Here is a 15059-nt window from a genome sequence, read left to right as displayed (position 1 = left end):
CTGAAGGCAAAAGAAGTGGGTGGCAGAGGATGAGACGGCATCCTGAGGTGAGATGATGAGGTGGCATCACTGACTTGATGAACATGAATTTGAGCAAATTACAGGAGATAGTGAAAGACAGGGAAGCCTGGTGTGCTGCCATCCATGGGGTCACAAAGAGATGAGAGAGTTGAACCATAAAGAAGGCTGAGCACCGAAGAATTGGTGCTTTCGAACTGTGGTGCTGGAGAAGACTCTTGAGAGACCCTTGGACAGCAAGGGGATCAAACTAGTTAATCCTCAAGGAAATCAACCCTGAATATTCATTGGAAGGACTGATGTTGAAACTCCGATACTTTGGCCACTTGATGCATAGAACTGACTCATTGGAAAAGACCACAATGCTGGGAAAGATTGAGGGCAGGAGAAGGTGACAGAGGATGAGATGATTGGATGGCCTCACTGACTCAACGGACATGAGTTTGAGCAAAGTATAGTGAAGGATGGGAAAGCCTGGCATGCTACAGTCCATGGGGTCACAAACAGTCAGATATGACTGAGTAATTGAACAAAAACAGCAAACAGCTTCTCTACTTTGAGGCTACCCTTCTTCATCCCTCCTGTATCCAGGCCCTTTGTCGTGTGCTTTTGCAGCTCCTCCCATCAAGAGACAGAGTTTTTTTCCCTATCCCCTGAACTGAAACATACAACTTGTTTTCATCAGTAGATTGCAGATTAAGCCTTAAGAGGCTCTGAGTATTTCTCTTCTCTCTCCTTGCTGTGAGAACATGCCTAGGCTAGCTTGCTGGAGGGATGCGAGGGAAAGGTAAAGAAGAAGTGAGTCATCCTAGCTGAAGTCATTTGAAACCAGCCAGCCTCCGGTTAACCTGCCAGAGGATGATGGCGGATTCATGAATGAGCTCAGCCAAGGTCAGTGGAGCCTGGCCCAGATTAGCAGAACTGGGTCCAGATGACCCAGATAACATATAAGAAAAAAAAAAAGTTGTTCTTTTAAGCCACTAAATTTCAAGATGATTTCTTACACAGCTGTAGCTAGCTGATACAGAGGAGAGGCTGAACACTAGGATAAACATGTGGGCATTCTCAATGAATATTCTAGTATTCATCGAAAGACAAAGGAAATCCAAAATTCTCTCTTATCTTTCCTTCAACAATTCCCCTTGAAACTTATTCCAAATCCAGCTCACAGCTTGCTACTAATAACAACAAAACATGTCTTTTCCAGGGATACGATGTTAACATTTTAAGAAGGAAAGAAAGACATGGCCAAAGAGTAACAGCTTTGGAACTGAGGCGGTGTATTAGCTGAGAACTACTTTTATCACTGAAGTTAAGAACAGTGGCGTGGATTTCAGAGGGACTATGATCTTGTTGAATCTCGGGAAATGAGGCGAGAAGTTCTAGTGGAAATGAGAGAAGAAGCCACCCATATCACCTGTGCAAAGATGACAAATTATTTTTTTTACATCGTTTCTTCCTTTCTGGACTCCACTCAGAGAAACTGCAAGGACTTAGGTAAGGAAGGGATGGTATTTGTGAGCCTGGATTTTCCTGTTAGGAAAAATGGGTGCCTGGGTGGCTTCAGACATAGAACACACTTGGATTTTAGTTCCTTCATGGAAAAAGCTGCACTTGGGAATCCTGGAGCCTTGTGCCTCAAACGGATGTGGGGAGACAGAGCATGGACCCATCTGCCAGGCTGGGCTGGCGCTACTTGTGCTCAGAAAACCCATCTTGTGAAGGCTGGACACTTCTCATGTTTGAAAGAAAAAAAAAAAAGACAAAAATCCACCCCTAAAGAAGTTTAAGTAGAGGGAGCTGAGATAACCTGTAACACATTCCTAAATCCCCCACCCTCTTTCCTGCTCACCTGAACTCACCACCCCACAGTCTTAACTCATTCAGTAGATTTTAACAGCAGCTTCTTTTTTTTTTTAGGAGAATGTCATTATAGTCTTAAAGGATTTCTTCTTTTTTACTGAAGAGTAAGTTGATTCACGATGTTAGTTTCTGCTATACAGCAAAATGGTTCCGTCATTTATACATTCTTTTTATACTGCTTTTTCATCATGAGTTATCTGAAGATATTGAATACCGTTCCCTGCGCTATCCAGTAGGACCTTGCTGTTTATCCAGTCTATATACCATAGTTTGCATCTGCTAACCCCAAACTCCCAAGCCTTCGCTTTCCCACTCCCCTCCCCTCGGCAACCACAAGTCTTTCTCCATGTCTGCGAGTCTTTTTCTGTTTCATGGACAGGTTCACAAGTTCATTGCGCCCTATTTTAGATTCCACATGAAAGTGATATCATGTGGTATTCGTCTTTGTTTGACTTACTTCGCTTTTTTATGATACTCCCTAGATCCATCCATGGTGCTGCAAATGGAATTATTTTGTTCTTTTTTTAATGGCCGAGCTCTTTGTGTGTATCTACCCCATCTCCTTTATCCATTCATTCGTCAGTGGATATTTAGATTGCTTACTCGTCTTAGCTATTGTAAATAGTGCTGCTATGAGCATTAGGGTGCACTTTTTTAAATTGTGGCTTTCTCCAAATATATGCCCAGGAGAGGTCATACGGCAATTCTAGCTTCAGTTTTTTGAGGACCCTCCATACCGTTTTCCACCATAGTGGCACTGCAGCTTCTCTCTGAAGTCAGAGAACATGACATTGAGGAGAGCAGGCTCTGGAATGAGGCCTCCAGGTTCATACCCCAGCTCTGCCACCTACTGGCTCTGCGTCTTGAGCAAGTTAGTCAGTCTCCTCTCTGTCCCTCAGGCTCCTCGTGGGTACAGTAGGCACAGCAGCAAACCCTCGCTCACCTGGGGAGTAAATGTGAAGGGGCTAGTACACTGGTGGAAAAAAAGGAAAATGAAAGTCTGTTTAAGTCGTATCTGACTGTTTGCTGCCCCATGGACTGTAGCCCGCCAGGCTCCTCTGTCCATGGAATTTGCCAGGCCAGAATACTGGAGTGGGTTGCTATTTCCTTCTCCAGAATCTTCCCGACTCAGGGATAGAACTGGTGTCTCCTGCTTGGCAGGTGGATTCTTTACCACTGAGCCACCAGGGAAGCCCGGGTGCCTTTACATTATTACTAGAAGGTTCTGTTAGGTACTGAAGACCCAGTGACCAAAATCAGCATGGCCCCCATCCTCACAGAATGAGCAGAGGGGACACGTAGTCATTAGTTACACAGTGAGGGATTTTACTACAATTAAAGTCAGAGTCATCATTTTTCACCATCTCCATACCGACCACTTGAGTCCAGGCTGTGGTCATCTGTGACATGGTCAACTGCTGGGAAACATTTTTCCAGGAGAAGGGCAGAATCAGACACCAGCATCCCTGGGGGAAGGTTGGTGGGAAGCAGGATGCTCACAGGGTCTCAAAGCATCACCTCTCAGACTGCTGGCTGCAAAGAAGTTGCCTTTACTACAGATTCTTCAGTTTACTAACAGTCACCAGCTAAACACCTTTAGGCAAGAGAGTAGTAGCTAAATCTGTCCGCACCCTTCTTCCCACGAAGAGTGGAGGGGTCCCATTTTCCTTTTAGGAAGGATTGCAGCAGCTGGTGTGGGATGAGATTGTGCAGGAAGAGGGAGAAGGAGGGGGAGAAGAATTGGAAGGAGGAGCAGTAGAAGTAACAGAAGCGGAATGATGAAGAACAGGATGGAACCCAGGGGTTGGGGGACTGGTAATGAATGGGAAGTTGCAGGGGCTTGTGCTCTGGTACTGGGCAATGAAGAGGTTCCCAAATGATGGCTTCAGTCTGCACAGCGAAGTGAGGGACGTGGCCACCAGCTGGTCTTAGTTGTAGCACGCAGAATCTGTAGTTGTGGCATGTCAACTTTTAGAGGGCTAGGTGTGTGGGAGGCCTGAAAGGGAACAGGTGGAATTGCAATGGGACAGAAAGCCAGCTTGCCAGAGACACAGAGAGAACATCCTGCGCCCCCTTGAGGTCTGTGATTTCTCTGGTTCAGGTTAACCCTGCTGGGCTGGCTGGGCAGTTTCCTCCTGCTACGTTGTTCAGCTGGCTTGGAGAAGGCAGATGCCTGGAGTTTGGCCAGGTGCGCACATCAGAGGATGAGAGGGGCAAGGGCTTCGAGAATGCTCAAAGGAAGTGAATTCAAGGGATGAATGTGAGGACAGAAAAGTGAGGAAGGCAGGAAGGAGAGATGTGTGGCCAGGGTGGACCTCTCACACCTTCTGCAGAGCATCTTGTTTTCGTTTTTTAATATTTCTTTGTTTGGGTGTGCCAGGTCTTAGTTTCGGCATGTGGGATCTTCCATCTTCCTTGCAACATGTGGGATCTTTAGTTGCAGTATCCAGTTCCCTGACTAGGGATCAAGCCCGCTGCCCCCCTCCACCCACCCCGTCTTGGGAGCAAGGAATCTTAGTCACTGGACCACCAGGGCAGTCCTCGGAAAGCGTCTTTTCCCTTCACTTCACTGGGGCTTGATTTTTCATGGTTTTCCTTCCACTTCTCTGCTTCCTCTTTTTTTCAGCAACTTCACTGATCAACTTCTCCTCAAATGCCTGTACTTTTCTGAGTGCAAATCTAGGCACCCCTTCCCCACCTTGACCCTCCTTTTCTGCCCAGGCTTCCTAAGCATCTTCACGCCTTCCAGAGGTTCAGTGACCAGCTAACATTTCTGATCCCAGTATCAGAAGCACTGTTGAGAACTGTTGAAAGGATCAGGTCGGTGGTCTTCATGCAAGTCAGGCAGTGGTGGGAGGTGGAGAGGACCACGGAGGCAGCTTTATCTATCAATGGCTAAGGAAGAACGTGATGAGGACTTGACTTTTTTAAAAAACATATTTATTTACTGAATATATTTGGCTGCCCTGGGTCTTAGTTGTAGCATGCAGACTCTGTAGTTGTGGCATGTCAACTTTTAGCTTCTGCATGTGGGATCTAGTTCCCTGACCGGCGACCAAACCTGGGCCCCCTGCATTGGGAACACAGAGTCTCAGCCACTGGACCACCAGGGACGTCCCAGGATTTGACTTCTGAGATGGGCAGGTTTTCCTACAGTCACAGTAGTGATTCCCAAACTTGGCTGCATACTGTGATCACCTAGGGAAGTTTTAAAACCGAACGACGACTGGATAATGGGCTTGTCAATTAATTCATAATCTCCAGGCATGAGATACTGCACTTACCATCATGTTTGGAACTGGCTGTGTAAAACTGGGTCACACCAAGGGGAGAAATTATTGGAAGATGCTGTTTGCCACCCCTAAAAGGTTTATTCTTTGCAATTATGTGTGATCAACCTTGTTAGTCACTCAGTTGTCTGACTCTTTGCAACTCATGGACTGGAGCCCACCAGGCTCCTCTGTCCATGGAATTTTCCAGGCAAGAATACTAGAGTGGGTAGCCATTCCCTTCTCCAGGGAATCTTCCTGACCCAGGGATCGAACCTGGGTCTGCTGCATTTCAGGAAGATTCTTTATCATCTGAGCCACCAGGGAAGCCCTTAGGACAACCTTAGGACAGCTCTAATTGTTACTTGGAATATTATTCATAATAATATTGCTAAGGTGAGAATTTGAAGGATGACTGGGAAATCTGAATATGGACTATATATTAGATTAAAACTGCTAAACAAATCAATGTTTTGTGGATTTCTCCTCTAGCCAAGCCTAACCCAGAACCATATATGGAAGGGAATTCTGCGAAATGTGGCTCCAGGTTAGCTAAAGTGTCACAATATGGAGCCGTTGCAGGCCCAGAGTGACATTTTTGTAAATGTCCATCCGACTGTGCCTCTCCCTGCAAATAACACTGCAGTGGATTCTAACGATTTCACAGAACACCCAAACTTCTTCCCAGAGTCCCTCAGGCTCTGCGTGGACCTCATCTGCTTCTTTAACCTCATCAGTACCCCTGAGTTGCTTGCTGTGGCCACACTAGTCCTCTCTGACAGTTTCTTTTTTGACTGCGTTTTGCAGCATATGGGATCTTTGTTCCCAGACTGGGGATGGAACCAGTGCCCTCTGCAGTGGAAGCACCAAGTCGTAACCACTGGACTGCCAGGAAGTCCTCTAGTCCTTTTTGAGCTCCTCAGAACTCTACTTGGTATCATGACTTTTGTACCTGACATTCCCTTTGCCTGCAAGTTTTGCTCTAGACCTCTCCTTGACCATCTGACTCTTAACTTTGAGGTCTCAATTCAAATGCCACCTCCTCCTAGAAGTCTTCCTGGATCATGCTAAGGCAGTGCTTCTCAAAATTCAAGGTGTACATGAATCCCATGGGAATTTTGCTATTAAATTAAAGACCTCCTGCCTTAGGAGGACTGGGATAGGGCCTGGTCATCTGCATTTCTAACGAACTTGTGGTGCTGCTGGTCTGGGGACCGTGCTTTGAAAATCCAGCTTCTCAAGCACCCAGATCCTCTCCGTCACATCATTGTGTTCATTTCTTTCACAGCTCTCATCTCCCTTTGGAATTCACTTGTTATTTATTTCTTAATCCATCTCTTCCCTTATTTTGGTACCTCTTTCAAAGCACAGCACCCAAAAGACTGTCAAGGATTGAGAGGAAATAAAAGGAATTACTTGAATTGTTCCAGAGCCCAAAATCTTGCTTCCACAGCTGCACCCCCAAATCTAAAAAAAATGTTGAGCTACAAATGCTTAAACATTTTAATATAGTTTAAAAATCAAATATATCTATATTATAAAGAATAAAATGAGTGGGCCCACCATAAGGGAAAAAAATCCATTTCCTCTGCACTTCCCTTACGGGCCCTTCTCCATCTCAATTCATTTCCCTCACCTCTCAGGAGTAACTACTTTGTTAAATTTTGTGTTTCTCTTTCCTTTGCTTTTAAAAAGCCCAATTTCACTTTATTTGTGTCCCTAAACTGTATATTGTGTATTTTGGTCTCTGTTTTGAAACTTTATAAGTAAATGGAAGCACATCTGTATTGTAGTAATTGAAACTGTCACTGCTATAAAATATTCCATTGAATCACTATTCTATACCACAAGTTATTCAGAAGAACATTTTTTCTTTTTCCCAAACTTTTGATTTTGGAGTAATTTTAGATTGAAAAGATTTTTAGATTTACAAAATGTTGGAAAGACATACACCTCCATAGACCCCTCACCCAGATTTCTCTGTCAGCTCTGACATTACCAGAGTACATTTGTCAGAAACATGAAATCAACCCTAATCCACTACTATTAACTGAATTTCAGTTTCTGAGATTTCACTAGCTTTTCTATTAATGTCCTTTTTCTGTTCCAGAAATCATCCAATCCAACCTGATTTTTTGGTTATTACAGACATTACTGCATATGACTATTCTTATGTCCATCTCGAATGCATATGAACAAGTTTCTCTACCGTCAATCCCTGCATTGCTGGGGCATGGGACACAGCACATCTTTAACATTTTTTTGGCTGTGTTGGGTCTTCGTTACTGCATGTGGGTTTTCTGTAGTTGGGGTGCGTGGGGGCTACTCTCTAGCTGCAGTGTGTGGACGTCTCATTGCAGAGCACCAGCTTTCGGTAGAAGGGCTTCAGTAGTTGCAATGCACAGGCTCAGTTGCCCTGCAGCACATGGGAGTTTCCTGGACCAAGAATCACACCTGTGTCCTCTGCATTGCAAGGAGAGATTCTTAACCACTGGAGCACAAGGAAAGCCCTATGTTTTAAATTTTATTCAGTATCTCCAACTTGTTATCCAATGTGTCTACCAATTTTACCCATGACCAGTACTGTGCAAGTTCCCCTTGCTATGCCTGACAGAAAAAAATGTTTAATTTTGCCGAACTGGTGGGTGTGACCTAATATCTGTGGCTTTAATTTGCATTAAAATCTTGCTATTGTTAGGTCATTTTTCCTATTTTTTCTCTTGTATGAAATGCCTCCACATACCTTTATTTATTGGGTTGTCACATTAATTTGCAGTCTTTTAAAATAATTTCTGAATGCTCTTTTTGGTGTTGTGTGTTGCAAGGATCTTCTCTGGCCATAAATTGCTTGGTATTTGTCAAAGGACAGAAAAATATCACTTTCATTCAGGACCTTAAGGCTTGTTCTTAAAACTCGCATCTACTCATCGACCAGGGTACTCGTTTTCTTCCATCAGGAGGAGAGATCATACTGCTGAAACTCAGTATCTTTTAATGTTTGCTAAGTAAACAAAGAAACCCTCTTAAATTAAAGGCAGATGCTTAATGCCTGTCTTTGCATAACCTACACGGTTCTACATGACCTGCCCCGAGTTTACTCTTTGCGTACATGGTTCAAACCACAGTGGTCTCTGAAGATGGATCCCACATCTTCCTACCTCAGGGCCTTTGCACTTGCTCCTCGCCCGCAGCTAGTTTGTCTGCACCATGCAGCATCCTGGATTTTGGTTCCCGACCAGTGATTGAACCTGGGCCCCCCTGCCAGGGAAGCTCAGAATCTTAACCGCTGGACCGCCAGGGAAGGTGTGTACTCCGGCCCGCGCCACCCCCCCCCCCCCCCCCCGCCCCCCGCTCCCCGCTCCCCGGCTCCTGTCCATATTTTTATAGCTCCCTTCCTTACCGCCTTCCAGTTTCTGCTCAGTGTAACTTTGCCAGAGAGGCTTTTACTGACCTGTATAAAACAGCATCTTCTGACACACTGTAGTGTCCTTCCTTACATTAAAAAAAAAAAAAAAAAAAAAAACCCTGTAACTACATTGTATTCTAAATGTCTTTGCCTGCCCCCACTAAAGATATGCCTGCTGTTCGGTACCTAAGCCACACGTTTGGCTATATGGAACCCTTGAAACGTGGCTAGTCTTGAGATGTCCCGTCAATGTAAAATATACGCCAGATTTTAAAGTCACCCCCAAGGTAAATTATCTTTTAAAACTTTTTGTACTGATTACATGTTGAAATAACATTTAGGGTTAAATTGTATTATTAATTTCCCACTTTTTCCTAACTTTGAAAACTATGGCCACTAGAAAACAGAAAGTTATGTGGCTGGAACTTAGTGCTCATATTATATTTCTATCAGACGGTGCTTCTCAGGAACATAAGCCAGAGCAGGGCTGTTTGACTCATACACTGCAGTATATCAGAAGAGAAGCTCAATAAATATTTGCTGAATGAAGGAATCCAAAGGTGGAATGTTAGTCCTTTTCCTCTCCTCTCTGTTCTACCTACCCCAGGGATCACATTTTTTAAAACATCAAAACTTTACTATAATTTACATGAAAGTCACCCATGTAAAGTGTACAACACAAGGATTTTTAATAAAGTCATCACGTTGTGCAGTTACCCCCTATAACCTACTTTCAAAATACTTCCATCATCCCAAGCAGATCCTCTTAGAGTTTCGAAACTTAGTCTCCATCCCCATCCCCTCCCCGCCCCCCCCACGCCGGCAACCACGAATCTGATGTCTCCCTAGGTTTTCAGCGCACAATTTCTAAGGAATTAAATCCCTGTCTAAGTCGTTCCAGGGTTCAAAATTCTTGACCGATCATCAACCACCCCAACTCCCAAGCCACTGCTGCTGCCGATTTCCTTCTCTTTCCCGGTCCGGAAACACAGCTCAGCTCAGAGCCCGATCTACAGACGGCTCAGGACTTGGCTTTAAAAAGGCAGAGGAGATCGTGTCCCGCTTCGTGCTTCTCCAGCCCCACGTCTTCCCAACCCCCTGGCAGGAAGAGCTCGGTGGCCCCAAGGGAGCACAGGGGCTGCCTCGAGGGTCCCACGACGCTGCGAGGGGCCCTTACTCTCACACCGACGCCCCTCAAACACACACCCTCTGAGGCTGCAGCTTAGAGCGGCCCGCGGGGAGCCAGAGTTCCCCATACTGCGTTCTAACGCCGCTCTCCAGGAACAATGGCCGGAGACGCCCGCCTCCCCGCCTCTGTGTGTGGGTCGTGGGGCGCCGGCCCCTCCCCCCGCGGTCTCCTTCCCTGAGCGCCTTCACACTCTCCCGCCTTCAACCGCCCTCCTCCCAAAATGGCGACCAACTGCCTCCTTTCCCGCCTGCCGCAGGTCACCTGACCGCGCCTGGCCACGCCCCGCGTGGCCCCGCCCCCTTGGCGACGGCCGAATAGCCGCCGAGACTGCGCGGCCGGGCGGCACGCGCTGGGAGCCCGGGCGGCGCGAGGCGCGCGCGAGGCCGCTCTGGGCGGCGCGAGGCGGCCCGCGGCCACGTACGCGGGGCTCTCCAGGGGCGGGCCCGGCTGCGCGTGCGCGCCCGGCTTGCGGGCGGCGCGGGGCCAGACAGGGGGCCGCTGGGATGCCCGAGAGGCGCGAGGCCCGGCGCGCGAGCCCCCGGGGGCGGGTAAAACCCGGTTGCTGCTGCCCCTGCCCCCTCCCCTTCCTTCCTACCCCGCCCTTTCCCGCCCCTTCCTCATTCATCAACCCCTCCCCCTTTTAAAATCTAATTCGTTTTTATGTTTCTTTTTTAGGGGGGCCCAGCTCCCTTTCGAGAGGCGCAGCAGGCGCGGCGAGCGCCCCCTACCCCGCGTCACGCACGCACCTTCTGCACCCCAACAGCTCCGGGCCCCGCTGCATCCCCGCAGCCCCTTCCCCCTTGGAGAAGACTCTCCTCAGAGGCCCCTGGCTCGCTGCACCCCCTTTTCTTTCCTACCCCGCCCCCCAGGCCCCAACTGCCCCCTCGCAGCTCCCCAGCTCGCGCCGCGGGCCCTACCCGACCTCCGCACTTTCTGCATCTCGGCCTTGCATTTGCCTTCCGCTTTTCCAGGCCCTGGTGCTAAAAATCCGCGTTCCTCCCCAAAATCCCCACTTTAGAGGACCCAGATTTGTTTCTATTTAGGATCTTCCAGCAAAACCAAGAAGCCCGCCTAGACGCCTTGAATTCGCCCCTCCCCCTCCTCTTAGGAACTTCCTCTAGCAAAAAAAAAAATTTTTTTTCTCCATTGAGGATCACTTTCCAGCAAAAATTCTTTCTTCCCACCATGAGTCCCCCTGTTTGGAATATCTTTCCACTGATAACAAACCAACTCAGTCCTTCCGTTTTCTCTCTTGTCTAATATTTTTCTTCCCAACTCTTCCCCAGCCATCCCAACACAAACCCCTTTTCATCACCTGTTCCACCTCAGTTAGCCTTCTCCCAGCAAAGCTGGCCAGGTTCCTTTCCCAGGGGAGGAAAATAAGGAAGGAAAGAAAAAATAACTCCTTGAACATCAAAATCCGTTGTCTTACCTAGATCTCCCCAGTTTAGTATTGCTTTCTTCTTTTTTCCAAAAATTACCAGTCGCCCCCAGTTTCACACCTGTGCCCTTGCTTCTTTGGGGACACAGCTTCTGACAGCCCCTTCCTTTCCACAACCCGCTTTCAGGGCAGAAGAAGTTGAATAAGGGTCCTGAATTTACTATCCAGCGTTCCAGGAAGAAATAGCCAATGATCTGACTGTCACCGGAACCCCTTTCTCTGTGGGGCCTAAACTGGGCCCCCTGTTTCCTGGGGATTGATTCACTCACTCCTTCTTCTCCTGGTGAGTTTCCTTCCTTTGCACTTGTTGGAGAATGTCTCCGTTTTCAGATGGACTCCTTTTTCTCAGAAGGGTTTCTGATCGGTCCAAGGGTCTCTGTATCACTGGTGAAACCATTACGGAAGTTGCTGCTTTCGGAGATCAGATAAGGAAAGGGATCACTTACTGTACATTTTGACTGATCTGGAGGGTTGCAGACATTTATTAGATTGATGTAGGTTTCATTATTTACTGCAAAGGAATCTTTCTTCTTTAGCTCAGCAATGTAGATGCCTACCAGGGATGGGCAGGTAAAGGTCCAGAGTGTGGTGAAACAAAGATTGTGTTCCCCGTCTAGTGATGCCAGCCGGTGGAAATGGCCAAGTAGAAATGTCACAACAGTGTTGCCAGAAGTTTTTGTTTTTGAGAAGAAACCATAATGCTGTCTTTATGTGAAATCTTTGATCGATAAATGTTGAGAACCAATTTAACAAGTTTTTAAATTCAGTGTGGGGCCCTTGCGAAACGTGTTTGCTGGCCACCAGTTTGGAATTTGGGGTTTAGGTTAGATACACAGATATATATCTGTTTGGGCCATGCATATGTGCTGGACTTTTTCCCTTCAGAGCAGCAGTTCTCAAACTTTTTTGTCTTCAGAGCCCTTTAGACTTAAAAATTATTGAAGACCCCACGCAGGGTGTTTCTGTGCATGTGAACTGTGGCTGGTTTGTTGCTAAATTGTGTCCAGCGTTTTGTGACCCTATGGACTGCAGCACACCGGGCTTTTGTGTCCTTACACTATCTCCCGGAGTTTGCTCAAATGCATGTCCATTGAGTCATTGATGCCATCCAACCATCTCATCCTCTGCCACCCCTTTCTTTGCCTTCAATTTTTCCAGCATCACAGTCTTTTCCAATGAGTCGGCTTTTTGCGGCAGGTGGCTGAAGAATTTATATCTGCTGATATTTGCTGTATTAGGAGTTTAATAAATTTTTAAAATATGAATTCATTTAAAAATAGCAATAGTAAACCCATTATATGTTAACCTAATTGGCACTTTTATTTCAAAAAACAACATTTAGTGAGAAAAGTGGCATTGTTTTCCATTTTTAGAGTCATCTGGTGTCTTATATCTACTTCTGCATGCAGCCTCTTGAGATAAATCCTCTAAAGTTTCACTGAGTGTAAGAAAAGCAGATAACATGTAAATATTATGAAAATAGTTTTGACCTCACAGACTCCCTGAAAGACGCTTGAGGACCCTAGGGGTCCTCTCATTGTCCTCACTGTGAAAATGTTCTAGATTTTAATGATTATCTGCATTTTCTGCTAGGATCAGCTTGTGGAGTGAGAAACTTTGACATCTCTTTTCTTCATTTAGTTAATTCTGTGTGAGAATTCACTCTGGCAAGTGCAGTCATAGCCTTCCGATTCCTCAGTGTCTTTCTCTTTTCCAACAAGTGATCAGTGGAAATGAGTTAACTTTATAGTTAAAATTATATTGGTTACATGGCTAGAGGAAGATTCTTCCTTGATTGTTCACCTTAAGAATGTAAGTGCAAAATATAGGGCAGGAGTCCCAGCATCGAGGGTGGAATCACAGCACAGTGGAATGGTGAAGTGGGCTTTGAAGGGCTTTGGAGTCAGACATCCCGGGGTTGAATCCTAACTTTGATTTGGTACAAGTTACTTAACTTCTCCGCACTTTTATTTACCTCATCCATAAAATAGGGTTAATAATATAGTTTATGCCTCTAGGGTCGCTGTGGGAATTAAGTGATATATACGTGATTGCAGTAGAGCCTGGAACATGATAAATCTTCAGTAAATGTGTGCTACTGTTATTATTATTATAACGCTGATGATTATGGGGGCCAGGCAGGAAGATAAGTGAGGACCACGGCAACTGGAGGCCATCACCCAGTCCAGAGATGGCCATTGCCCCTCGTGTGTGCACACACAGTCATTCAGTCGTGTCCAACTCTTGCCACCCCATGGACTGTAGCCCGCCAGGCTCCTCTGTGCATGGGATTCTCCAGGCAAGAATAGTGGAGTGGGTTGCCATTTCCTAGTCCAGGGGATCTTCCTGACCCAGGGATCTAACCCATGTCTCTTGTGTCTCCTGCGTGGGCAGGTGGATTCTTTACCACTGAGTCACCTGGGAAGCCTCTTGTCCCTCACTCTATCCTATTGTTAACTAGCAGGGAATATCAAATCTAACCATCTTTAAGAGAAGCCAGAAATTCACATATCTAGTTGAGATATTCCTGATGAAACATAAAAAAAAATGTTGCTAATCTAATTTTTAAAAACACTGTGTAGGTCGAATAGAATAGGCCTAGAGTTTACAGCAGTGTTTGGTGTGGAAAAATAAAAAAGAATTGGTGTAGGTAGGGTAAAAGCTGGAAGTTTCTCCTATCTTCCAGCTCCCAACAACCTGATGTTACCCAGACATGCTCACTCTCTCCCTGGTGACCCTGACGCAGAGAGAGAAAGAGGAAGTGCCGCTTGGGTGGGGCAGGGGGAGAGAGGGAAAGCCGACACACTAGCAGGTTAGGACTTTTCAAAGGAGGCAGGAGGTGGCACAATGGAATCCTGTCACTCATCAAGGAAAGGGATGCTGAGAGCTCCTTTGATCAGCGTTCTGTGCCTGGCAAGATGCTGTGAGAAGTATCGATACATGAGGCAGAGTTGGAAGTCATGCTGGAGAAACAGAGAGAATTGAACTCTAAGGTCTTTTGAGTTAAATGTTAACTGGATTGTCAGACAATTGCTTATCAGAGTTCTGATGAGGGAGAAGTAATCTCTGACTTACTTATGTTGGGAGGATTCTTCAAAGTGGAGGGGCCGTTTCGGTCTGATTTTGAAGGGTTTCATTTGGTAAAGCCGAGTGGAGAGAAAGTGGTCAAGGGAAACTGCACAAGTCAACCATTATAAACTCAAGTGTCTTGGGACACCTGACTGGTCCAGTGCCTGGTGGTCCAGTGGCTAAGACTCTGTGCTCCCAGTGCAGGGGGCCCAGGTTCAGCCCCTGGTCAGGGAACTAGATTCCACATGCCCTAACTAGGAGTTCAAAAGATCCTGTGTGCTGCAACTAAGACTCAGCACAGCCAAACATAAATATTTTTTAAAATGCAGATGTCTTGCCAGGCCCTCTTTAGAGGAGCCTGGCAGGCAGGTAAATGAGTGGGGTGGGAGGCTGTGAGCGACCAGGGAGTGGAGGGGACTGGCAGACTGGCGAGTGTACTGTGTCTAAAGGCAGCTGTGAGAACTTCCCTGGTGGTCCAGTGGTTAAGACCGCACTCCCCCTGCAGGGGGCGTGGGTTCGACCCCTGGTCGGGGAAACTAAAATCTCATATGCTGCACGGCACAGCGAAAAAAATAGAAAATAAATAGATAAAGAAACGCAGCTCCAGCCAGTTGTTGCTTTGTAGACTCAGCGTTGACAGAGCATCAGATTTTTTCCCCCAGGTTTTTAGGTAGAAGTTGGAAACATTCTCTTAATGCAGTGTCCCGTGTGACAGCCGCTAGCCACTTGCTGCTGCTGCTGCTAAGTCACTTCAGTCGTGTCCGACTCTGTGTGACCCCATTGACAGCAGCCCACCAGGCTCCC

The sequence above is a fragment of the Budorcas taxicolor genome, chromosome 18, assembly GCF_023091745.1.
Source record: "Budorcas taxicolor isolate Tak-1 chromosome 18, Takin1.1, whole genome shotgun sequence".
NCBI lineage: Eukaryota > Metazoa > Chordata > Mammalia > Artiodactyla > Bovidae > Budorcas > Budorcas taxicolor.
The sequence above is the reverse complement of the archived record's forward strand: the minus strand, read 5'-3'. Positions refer to the sequence as shown.